The sequence below is a fragment of the Silene latifolia genome, chromosome 10 (genome assembly GCF_048544455.1).
Source record: "Silene latifolia isolate original U9 population chromosome 10, ASM4854445v1, whole genome shotgun sequence".
NCBI classification, from domain to species: Eukaryota; Viridiplantae; Streptophyta; class Magnoliopsida; order Caryophyllales; family Caryophyllaceae; genus Silene; species Silene latifolia.
Window position 1 is genome coordinate 112,039,113 of NC_133535.1, and position 13,290 is coordinate 112,052,402.

At 33.1% G+C, this 13,290-nt stretch overlaps 1 pseudogene; it reads right to left on the bottom strand.

The window, feature by feature from the left end:
* Window positions 1–1,414: 1,414 nt before the first annotated feature.
* The window catches only part of LOC141608074 (desmethyl-deoxy-podophyllotoxin synthase-like), a 33,217-nt pseudogene continuing 21,341 nt past the window's right edge, over window positions 1,415–13,290 (bottom strand).

The following is a 13,290-nucleotide window of genomic DNA, read 5'->3' on the forward strand; positions in this document are numbered from 1 at the left end:
CTCGTTTATGGATCCACGACATTAATTTTTGATTTTTTAGATCTAAAGTAAAACATTCATTCAAATTACATAGCGGCTTACCCCTTTAGTTGTTCCAAATTTGCCCACTTAAACTGGTTGTATTTTGTTACAAAATAAAGGATACATGTATTTGTGTTTATTTTATATTCACAGAAAAATCACGGAAAATTGCACTTAGGGTGTGTTTGGATTGAGAGATTTAGAAGGAAAAGAAAGGGAGGGAGAGTAGGGAATTTAAAATTTCTTGCTTGGATATATAGGAAATAAGGTTGGAGGGAAATGGAGGGGCAGGGATTCATTTTCTCCTCTTCAAGGCAAATCAAAATCTCTCCATACTAGGCAAGATTTGGAGGTAAATTGTATCTAAATAACCACACTCCATTTCCCATCCCCTTCCCTTCTCTCCCTTTCTCTTCCCTCCTTCCCCCTCCCCTCCATTTTCCTCCACTTTTACTTTCCAAAGACACCCTTAAGCCTTGTTTGGATAGGAAAAAAGGAGGAAAAAGGAGGGGAGGGGTAAGGAAGGAAGGGAAAGGTTGGGGAGGGAAAATGGAGGAAGTGATTTTTCCTCTAAATCTTGCCTATGTTCATGGGAAAATAACTTGCCTTGTAGAAGAGAAATGGAGGGGATCCATTTTCCTTCCCCTCCAAATCCCTCAACCTTCATTTTTCTAACCAAATAATGAATTTCTCATCCTTCCAATTCTCTCCTCTCCCTTTCTTCTTAAGGGTGTGATTGGATAGCAAAAGTGGAGGGAAAGGGAGGGAAGGGGGAAGGAGGGAAGGAAAAGGGAGAGAAGGGAAGAGGAGGGGGAATTGAGTGTGGTTGTTTGGATACAATTTCCCTCCAAATCTTGCCTATTGTGGAGAGATTTTGATTAGGCTTGGAGGAGAGAAATTGGATCCCTCCAAATCTCCCCCCCCCCCCTCCATTTCCCTCCACCCTCATTTTCTATCCAACCTAGGGATTCTAAATCTCTACTCTCACTCCCTTTCTTTTCCCTCCAAATCCCTCAATCCAAACACACCCTAAATCTCTCAATCCAAACACACCCTTAAGTAGCACAAACGCTTACATGATTCTTTGTTAACTTTTAGCTACAATAGCTTACTGTAAGTACCGTGTATAGTCCCTACAAGACTCCAACAACACACAAGTAGGAGTAATTAACATTGGCGGAGTCGGGATTCTTCATTAGGGAGCGGAAAATTTCAGCGGAGGCAAACTAGTAATGTCATAAAGTAAACCTCGTTGAATTTCGAAAATTTTAACTAAGAAATTTAAAATTCCTAATATCCAATAGAGACGACCGCCCCTACTAGTCCCCTTTAAATCCACCACTAGTAATTAACAGATCAGACGTCAGGTTACTCCCTACTTGTTACTTGTTAGTCAAGAATGATAGGAACTTCCAAAAGTTTCATCCATGTCAACATCATCCGGTGTCGTACCTAGGGGCAACTTCCAATCGAAGTGGTATAGCAACATGGCTAAGGCAAGTTCAATAATGGCAATGCCAAGTCCCATGCCCGGGCATATTCTCCTCCCCGACCCAAATGGAATTAGCTCAAAGTAATTTCCTTTGTAATCTACTAACGACCCATCAAATCTTTATGGATTAAAAATGTCGAGATCCTTCCAATATTTGGGGTCCCTTCCGATTGCCCAGCCATTGATGAAAATGCGAGTGTTCTGATCGATCTCATACCCATTTATTTGACACCGGTCCATCGATTGTCGAGGGACTAACAAAGGAAAAGGAGGATGAAGCCTTAGGGTTTCTTTGATAACAAGTTTCAAGTACTTGAGTTCGGCTATGGTTGTGTCGTCGATCATTTCTTTGTTAGAATATTTTATAATATTTCAGTGGCCTATGTGTTTCGGGTTTAAATAGAAGTTAAGTTAATATTAAATGTTACGAGACTTTAATATAAAAGACGACACCGTGATGGATCGATCTCGATTAAATGTAATTAAAGTACGGGAATTATTATTCCCTCTTACCTTACCCTAATATACGTCCTCTTGTTAAATTTATAAGTCATAACGTGAACCCTAAGATCTTGAATTACATGATTATCACAAATGTAATTTTATTTTAATAATTTTAGAACAAACAAACCTCCGGACAACATGATGATAATAAGTTTTGTTGAATAATAAACCCTTAGTTGAGAAATGAGGTTTCTCTCCCTTTGCCTATAAACCTTTAATGTATGTGTTTGTAATATTTTTGTGATGATCTTTGTGATGGACAAAGGTCACTATTTATAGGTAGAGAGATGACCAAATTTCATAACATACAACATAATTATATTAACCTTCCATCAAAGTTTAATTAAGATTGAAACTTACTCTTTGATGTATAACCCTTAATGTTTATTAGCAAATTAATATGAAACATATGTTTTTGAATTGTAACATATTCATTATTTACAAAAGAAAACATCTCTTACTAATGACCATAAAATGAGTAAGACTAATAACATCTTATGTCATGAATTACATAGATGTTTTCTTACAGTCTCCCACTTGGTCATTAGGAATATATTTTAGTATTTTCATATTAAATTCATAAGGCGCGCATGATATGCTAAAATTTCTTAATTGGTTATCATAAGTGTCTTGGATAATCTAGCGATCAATGGGAGTCATGGCGTGTACATGTTATTTTGCAACATGCTTACTTCCATGTACTACTACATTAATAACTTTCATATCTAGACCATAAGTAAGAGTATCGTAATGGTCACATAAGGTCTTGTATGAAAGACTTATTCTGTTTTATTCATCTAATACTTGAGGTGTACACATTAGAAAACAGAAAAGGCAGATGTAAACGTTATATATAGAGCTCAATAATTGTCGTGCATAAATAGAAATCAAATGGCATAATATGAAAAAATTAGGAACTATCTGTAAGACCCATACTCTCAGTGTGTTTCTGAAAAGTTGGTGCAGGTAATCCTTTCGTAAATATGTTTGCCACTTGTAAATCTGTACTTATTGATTCGACGACAATTTTCTTTAGTTTAACATCTTGCTTTAGTAATAGGTATTTGAGGTCCATGTGTTTTAAACCTTTGGTTATCCTGCCATGCTTTGAGAAAAATGTTGCAGCTTTATTGTCACAGTAGACAAGTAGTGGCTTAGAGATAAAACTTAAAGCACCAAACTGTGAGACAAAATTACGCAACCATGTTCCTTGAATTGAAGCCTCATAACATGCCACATATTCAGCCATCATGGTGGATCCGAAAAGCAACTCAGATTTTTTACTTCTCCATGATATTGCACCTCCACATAAGAGATACAAATAGCCAAGAGTGCAAATCCTAGTGTCAGGACATCAAGATCTGAATCAGAATAACCAGTCACCTGTGGATGACTTGATTTTCTATAGGTGAGCATGTAGTTTCTTGTTCCCTTTAAATATCGCAGTACTTTCTTTGCAGCTTTCCAATGATCAATTCCTGGGTTGCTTTGAAATCTACCCAACATGCCAACAGCGTGGCTGATATCAGGTCTAGTACAGACCTGTGCATACATGAAACTCCCTACAAGAGATGCATAAGGATACTTTGTCATTTCTTCTCGTTACATAAGAGTCTTTGGACACTGCTCAAGAACAAGTTTGTCTCCTTTATGCAGTGGCACAGGACTAGAGGAACAAGTCGTCAAGCCAAATCTCTCAAGTACTTTGTCAATATATGCTTTCTGAGACAATCCTAAAATTCCTTGTGATCTATCACGGAATATTTCTATTCCTATCACATAAGAAGCCTCACCCATATCTTTCATTTCAAAGTTTGTAGAGAGATAATCCTTAGTTTTACGTAATAAACCAAGGTCGCTACTGGCTAATAAAATATCATCAACATACAAAACCAAAAATATGAACTTACTGCCACTGAACTTGAGATAAATGCAAGAGTCAACAACGTTTTCAGTGAAACCGAAAGCAGTTATGGTTTCATGAAACTTTAAATACCATTGCCTCGAAGCTTGTTTCAATCTATATATTGATTTCTTAAGTTTGCAGACCATGTCTTCCTGATCTTCAATTATGAAGCCTTCGGGTTGACGCATCTAGACTTGTTCTTCTAAATCTCCATTTAAAAAGGCGGTTTTTACATCCATTTGATGTAATTCTAAGTCATAATGAGCTACTAATGCCATGATAATTCTTAGAGAATATTTTCTTGAAACAGGAGCAAAAATCTCATTGTAGTCAATGCCTTCTTTCTGATTAAAACCTTTGAAAACAAGTCGAGCTTTATATCGTTCAATTTTTCCGTTGGAGTCACGTTTGGTCTTAAAGACCCATTTACATCCGACGACTTTATGGCCCGGAGGCAATTGAACGATTTCCCATACTTGATTACTTTCCATAGATTTTAATTCATCTTTCATGGCATCAATCCATTTATAAGAATTAACATCCTTAATGGCTTGTGAATAAGAAATCGGGTCCTGAGTCCCTTGAGATTCTATTAGATAAAGCTCGTAATCATCAGGAATAGCCGATCTCCGTTGTCGTTGAGATCTTCTTAACGGCGGTTCTTGTGGTGCTTCATCATCATTATGATTGGTGAAAGTCTCATTATGAATTTGATGATCAATTATTTGGTTTTCCTCATTATTGTGAATGGGTTCAACAATAGGAGGATTTCCAATATCATTCGAAATTAAGGGTATAGGGATTGGTACCCGTATTTCTTGAATGATCACTTCTTGTTGTTTAGTACTCCCACTGATTTCATCATTCTCATAGAATCTGGCGTTACCGGTTTCAATAATTCTCGTACTATGGTTAGGACAATAAAACCTATATCCTTTGGATTTTTCAGGGTAACCTATAAAGTGACCACTGATTGTCTTTAAATCCAATTTCTTTTCATGTGGATTGTAAATTCTAGCTTCAGCTGGGCAACCCCAAATTTGGAGATGTCTTAGACTAGGTTTCCACCGTTTCCAAAGTTCAAATGGCGTCTTTGGAACGGACTTACTTGGTACTCTATTTAAGATATAAACAGCTGTTCGTAATGTATCCATCCATCCATAACGATATATGCAAGTTAGCATGATTCATCATGGATCTAACCATTTCCATATATGTACGATTTCGCCTTTCAGCTACACCGTTCTGCCATGGCGAACCAGACGTTGTGTATTGAGCAATAATTCCAAGTTTTTGGAGAAGTTTAGCAAAAGGTCGAGGATGTTGTCCTGTTTCGTCATACCTTCCATAAAATTCACCACCTCTATCAGATCTAATGATTTTCACTTTCTTTTCTAATTGTCTTTCAACCTCGGTAATGTATGCTTGTACAGGATCCACATATTGAGATTTTTCATGCAATAGATAAAGATAACAGTAACGTGAATAATCATCGATAAAAGTAATGAAATATTTTTCTCCTCCGAAAGTTGGAACATCAAATGGTCCACAAATATCTGTATGTATAATTTCAAGAAGTTGAGTACTTCTTGTGGCTCCTTTCTTTGTGTTTTTCGTAGTTTTTCCTTTAATACAATCAACACAAGCTGTAATTTCAGTAAAATCAATGTCCGGTAGAACACCATCTTTTACTAAACGTTTTATTCTTTCGCTAGATATATGACCTAGTCTTTTATGCCACACGAAGTAAGAGTCATTTTTGGATGACTTACGTTTTGTTTCTTTATTATGCAAGGTGAGACAAATTTCAGCTTCAATAGGTTTAAGATGAAGTTTATAAAATCCATCTATTAATATTCCACGACCAATAAGGTTAGAATTTTCAAACAAACTGAAATTTTTATTGCCTATTTCAAATGAATATCCAAACTTATCAAGTGCGCTTACAGAAATTAAATTACGAGAAATAGACGAAACATAAAGAGTTTGACATAAGTCTAACTGGTAACCGCTATCTAAAATTAGACGAAAAGTTCCAACAACTTTAACTGGAGCTTTGGCTTTATTTCCCATAAAAATAAAATTCTCACTTGAATTTGTGGTTTGGATCATAATGAATCCCTGCATAGAATTCGAAACATGAACGTTAGCACCGGTGTCAATCCACCAAGTAGAAGAAGATACATTAGTAAGATTTGATTCGAAATAACTTACGAAACCCATTGGGTTACCTTTCTTTTCAAACCATGCTTTACGTTTAGCACAATCCGCCTGGAAATGTCCAGGTTTCTTGCAGAATTTGCAAACATCATCTTTCTTTTTCTTCTTTAATGGTTGATTAACATCATGAGATTTAGGTGCTTCTCTCTTACGGGATGAATTATTCTTTTTCCCAACTCCTTGAACGAAATGAGCAACTTTAATGCCTTGCGAGCCTTGCCTAGACTCCTCTTGAACCAATTTATTAGTTAATTCATTTAGACTCCACTTTTCCGTAATAGTGTTGTAATGAATTTTGAAAGGTTCATAATGAGAAGGTAAGCTAGTTAAGATAAATTGAACTAGAAAAGCATCATCCATAGTCAATCCCAAATTCTTAAGTTTGGCCGCAAGATTTATCATTTCAATGACATGAGCACTCATTGTGCGAGAACCATCAAACTTCATGGTTACAAGATCTGCCATAAGTTTCCCAGCAAGGGATTTATCTGCAGTCTTAAACCGATCTTCAATGGCTTGCAAGTATTCTTTTGCACTCTCAGTTTAGGTAGGGATGTCTTGATGTTCGTGTCAATTGCCATTCGCATAAACATCATGCTAAGTCTGTTAGAACGATCCCAATGAAGGTGGAGTTTATTTTCCTCAACATTACTCTTATCGAGATAATGGTGCGGGCTTATCTGTAATAAGAGCCTTGTCCAGTTTGAGTACTCCTAAGGAAAATTCAACTTGCTCTTTCCATTCTGAGTAGTTAGTTCCATTAAGTTTGATTATAGACGTAGCATATGAATTAAGAGTTGACGATACATTAACGCAAAACGGGATACAATAATTTAGTCATAAAACAACACATACAATTAAATTATATAATTTTAGGTTCTCCTGTGGGTAGTGACCTAATATTGCATATAGACTTGATACCGTTTAATGGTTATCATAAAAAACATAATTATAATAGAATATTTTTTCTTAATTATTACTCAAATATATATAAATACTATTTGTCTGTGGACAAATAATATGTATTCTTGCATTTGAACAATATTTATTATTCGCTTAAGATGAGAAAAGAAAAATGTAGGTTAATATGTTACATTTACCATTTCTTCGTATAAAATATATAGTTATGTCGTATAACATACTAATACATTAAAAGTACATTATTTTAATGTCATAAAAAATTATTGTTAAAGTAAACATATTATTTATAAATGTTAATGTTAAACAATTACAAAAAAATAAAATAATATTTATAACGACATAAACAACGACAATAATAAAATGAGTTGAACATTAGTAAGAGTCGACATTATTAAAATGTTACTAAAAACATTATAATCTAGCTAATATCATTTTAATTATTATTAATGTAATCACGATAATGAAATCGTTTTCAAACTTAAAATTGCGGAATTTAAATAATTATATGTTAACAAAATAGAGTTAATAATGGATCTATTATTCATACTATATCAATTTATATAAATCCTTTTAATGGATAATCATGCATTCTAAACAACGCTCTGATACCACATGTTAAATATATAAGTCATAACATGAACCCTAAGATCTTGAATTACATGATTATCACAAATTTAATTTAATTTTAATAATATTAGAACAAACCTCCGGACAATATGATGATAATAAGTTTTGTTGAATAATAAATCCTTAGTTGAGAAATGAGGTTTCTCTCCCTTTGCCTATAAACCTTTAATGTATGTGTTTGTAATATTTTTGTGATGATCTTTGTGATGGACAAAGGTCACTATTTATAGGTAGAGAGAGGACCAAATTTCATAACAACAACATAATATTAACCCTCCATCAAGGTTTAATTAAGATTGAAACTTACTCTTTGATGTATAGCCCTTAATGTTTATTAGCAAATTAATATGAAACATATGTTTTTGAATTGTAACATATTCATTATTTACAAAAGAAAACATCTCTTACTAATGACCATAAAATGAGTAAGACTAATAACATCTTATGTCATGAATTACATAGATGTTTTCTTACACCTCTTTCACGAAATGGTACGATCGGGTTTGATTGTGCGAAAAAGTACGTAATATATTATATATACTTAGAGTTAAAAATAATAATCTATTCATCTGACAAAAACACAAACATACATACGATTAAAGTGAAAGGGTGAAAGTCAGTTTCTTCCTCCATCATCAAAGGAACATAAAGGAAAGGGTTAAGGAGGAGAATCAATCGTCTTATACTTCTTATTGTATTGATTTGCGTCTGTAAGACATGGACCGAGGTTAGTCCTTTATTCCGTCTATTGATTGTATTAGGGTTGAACTAATTCAAGTTTATATTGATTCTTGGGACTGATTTCATTAATGAAATCATTAAGTTTATCTTACATTTGGTATCAGAGCCACTGTAGATTTGATTAATTTAGCCATTAAAGATACGTTTAATTGATTCACTGATTTTTATTTGATATGTTTATCAATTGTCGGTGAATTTTCTTCCACTTAGTTTACTGTCATCATGAATAGATGATTATTTTTTACACCATATGTTTATTCACTTGGTTTTGCCGTTGCGTCCTTTTTGTCTGTTATTATGTTCATTCAGATGTTTCAGTGCATACAATGTTTGGGTCTAATTTTGTATTCCGGCCCTCGTTCAAACAGGACAATTACCCTTTAAAGGTAAATGTTCTATTAAAGTTTCACCTGTTGTGACAACAATCATCTTATTCGTGGTTCTAATACTACTGTCACTTCTTAGACAAACATTAGAATGTAAGATAAACCTTATTCATCATGTCTTTGGTTTTCTTTGGACTATGTCAGACCTTTTTTTTTGTCAATGGTCTTGGGTAGATTAAAGTTCCACGCCTTTTTTACCTTATACGTGTTTACATTAAGGTATGAAGTACATGTATATTAAACACTGTTCTCAAATGATTGTTAATACATACATAGAAAGAAGACATATATGACATTACTTTACATTATTCACTTGGTTTCTTTTATGGACCATGATAATGTATCCATCCATCCATAACGATATATGCAAGTTAGCATGATTCATCATGGATCTAACCATTTCCATATATGTACGATTTCGCCTTTCAGCTACACCGTTCTGCCATGGCGAACCAGACGTTGTGTATTGAGCAATAATTCCAAGTTTTTGGAGAAGTTTAGCAAAAGGTCGAGGATGTTGTCCTGTTTCGTCATACCTTCCATAAAATTCACCACCTCTATCAGATCTAATGATTTTCACTTTCTTTTCTAATTGTCTTTCAACCTCGGTAATGTATGCTTGTACAGGATCCACATATTGAGATTTTTCATGCAATAGATAAAGATAACAGTAACGTGAATAATCATCGATAAAAGTAATGAAATATTTTTCTCCTCCGAAAGTTGGAACATCAAATGGTCCACAAATATCTGTATGTATAATTTCAAGAAGTTGAGTACTTCTTGTGGCTCCTTTCTTTGTGTTTTTCGTAGTTTTTCCTTTAATACAATCAACACAAGCTGTAATTTCAGTAAAATCAATGTCCGGTAGAACACCATCTTTTACTAAACGTTTTATTCTTTCGCTAGATATATGACCTAGTCTTTTATGCCACACGAAGTAAGAGTCATTTTTGGATGACTTACGTTTTGTTTCTTTATTATGCAAGGTGAGACAAATTTCAGCTTCAATAGGTTTAAGATGAAGTTTATAAAATCCATCTATTAATATTCCACGACCAATAAGGTTAGAATTTTCAAACAAACTGAAATTTTTATTGCCTATTTCAAATGAATATCCAAACTTATCAAGTGCGCTTACAGAAATTAAATTACGAGAAATAGACGAAACATAAAGAGTTTGACATAAGTCTAACTGGTAACCGCTATCTAAAATTAGACGAAAAGTTCCAACAACTTTAACTGGAGCTTTGGCTTTATTTCCCATAAAAATAAAATTCTCACTTGAATTTGTGGTTTGGATCATAATGAATCCCTGCATAGAATTCGAAACATGAACGTTAGCACCGGTGTCAATCCACCAAGTAGAAGAAGATACATTAGTAAGATTTGATTCGAAATAACTTACGAAACCCATTGGGTTACCTTTCTTTTCAAACCATGCTTTACGTTTAGCACAATCCGCCTGGAAATGTCCAGGTTTCTTCTTGCAATTTTGCAAACATCATCTTTCTTTTTCTTCTTTAATGGTTGATTAACATCATGAGATTTAGGTGCTTCTCTCTTACGGGATGAATTATTCTTTTTCCCAACTCCTTGAACGAAATGAGCAACTTTAATGCCTTGCGAGCCTTGCCTAGACTCCTCTTGAACCAATTTATTAGTTAATTCATTTAGACTCCACTTTTCCGTAATAGTGTTGTAATGAATTTTGAAAGGTTCATAATGAGAAGGTAAGCTAGTTAAGATAAATTGAACTAGAAAAGCATCATCCATAGTCAATCCCAAATTCTTAAGTTTGGCCGCAAGATTTATCATTTCAATGACATGAGCACTCATTGTGCGAGAACCATCAAACTTCATGGTTACAAGATCTGCCATAAGTTTCCCAGCAAGGGATTTATCTGCAGTCTTAAACCGATCTTCAATGGCTTGCAAGTATTCTTTTGCACTCTCAGTTTAGGTAGGGATGTCTTGATGTTCGTGTCAATTGCCATTCGCATAAACATCATGCTAAGTCTGTTAGAACGATCCCAATGAAGGTGGAGTTTATTTTCCTCAACATTACTCTTATCAGATAATGGTGCAGGCTTATCTGTAATAAGAGCCTTGTCCAGTTTGAGTACTCCTAAGGAAAATTCAACTTGCTCTTTCCATTCTGAGTAGTTAGTTCCATTAAGTTTGATTATAGACGTAGCATATGAATTAAGAGTTGACGATACATTAACTGCAAACGGGATACAATAATTTAGTCATAAAACAACACATACAATTAAATTATATAATTTTAGGTTCTCCTGTGGGTAGTGACCTAATATTGCATATAGACTTGATACCGTTTAATGGTTATCATAAAAAACATAATTATAATAGAATATTTTTTCTTAATTATTACTCAAATATATATAAATACTATTTGTCTGTGGACAAATAATATGTATTCTTGCATTTGAACAATATTTATTATTCGCTTAAGATGAGAAAAGAAAAATGTAGGTTAATATGTTACATTTACCATTTCTTCGTATAAAATATATAGTTATGTCGTATAACATACTAATACATTAAAAGTACATTATTTTAATGTCATAAAAAATTATTGTTAAAGTAAACATATTATTTATAAATGTTAATGTTAAACAATTACAAAAAAATAAAATAATATTTATAACGACATAAACAACGACAATAATAAAATGAGTTGAACATTAGTAAGAGTCGACATTATTAAAATGTTACTAAAAACATTATAATCTAGCTAATATCATTTTAATTATTATTAATGTAATCACGATAATGAAATCGTTTTCAAACTTAAAATTGCGGAATTTAAATAATTATATGTTAACAAAATAGAGTTAATAATGGATCTATTATTCATACTATATCAATTTATATAAATCCTTTTAATGGATAATCATGCATTCTAAACAACGCTCTGATACCACATGTTAAATATATAAGTCATAACATGAACCCTAAGATCTTGAATTACATGATTATCACAAATTTAATTTAATTTTAATAATATTAGAACAAACCTCCGGACAATATGATGATAATAAGTTTTGTTGAATAATAAATCCTTAGTTGAGAAATGAGGTTTCTCTCCCTTTGCCTATAAACCTTTAATGTATGTGTTTGTAATATTTTTGTGATGATCTTTGTGATGGACAAAGGTCACTATTTATAGGTAGAGAGAGGACCAAATTTCATAACAACAACATAATATTAACCCTCCATCAAGGTTTAATTAAGATTGAAACTTACTCTTTGATGTATAGCCCTTAATGTTTATTAGCAAATTAATATGAAACATATGTTTTTGAATTGTAACATATTCATTATTTACAAAAGAAAACATCTCTTACTAATGACCATAAAATGAGTAAGACTAATAACATCTTATGTCATGAATTACATAGATGTTTTCTTACACCTCTTTCACGAAATGGTACGATCGGGTTTGATTGTGCGAAAAAGTACGTAATATATTATATATACTTAGAGTTAAAAATAATAATCTATTCATCTGACAAAAACACAAACATACATACGATTAAAGTGAAAGGGTGAAAGTCAGTTTCTTCCTCCATCATCAAAGGAACATAAAGGAAAGGGTTAAGGAGGAGAATCAATCGTCTTATACTTCTTATTGTATTGATTTGCGTCTGTAAGACATGGACCGAGGTTAGTCCTTTATTCCGTCTATTGATTGTATTAGGGTTGAACTAATTCAAGTTTATATTGATTCTTGGGACTGATTTCATTAATGAAATCATTAAGTTTATCTTACATTTGGTATCAAGAGCCACTGTAGATTTGATTAATTTAGCCATTAAAGATACGTTTAATTGATTCACTGATTTTTATTTGATATGTTTATCAATTGTCGGTGAATTTTCTTCCACTTAGTTTACTGTCATCATGAATAGATGATTATTTTTTACACCATATGTTTATTCACTTGGTTTTGCCGTTGCGTCCTTTTTGTCTGTTATTATGTTCATTCAGATGTTTCAGTGCATACAATGTTTGGGTCTAATTTTGTATTCCGGCCCTCGTTCAAACAGGACAATTACCCTTTAAAGGTAAATGTTCTATTAAAGTTTCACCTGTTGTGACAACAATCATCTTATTCGTGGTTCTAATACTACTGTCACTTCTTAGACAAACATTAGAATGTAAGATAAACCTTATTCATCATGTCTTTGGTTTTCTTTGGACTATGTCAGACCTTTTTTTTTGTCAATGGTCTTGGGTAGATTAAAGTTCCACGCCTTTTTTACCTTATACGTGTTTACATTAAGGTATGAAGTACATGTATATTAAACACTGTTCTCAAATGATTGTTAATACATACATAGAAAGAAGACATATATGACATTACTTTACATTATTCACTTGGTTTCTTTTATGGACCATGATAAATGGTCACTTACTCTTGATTTGCACATACAAGAGATGAAAGA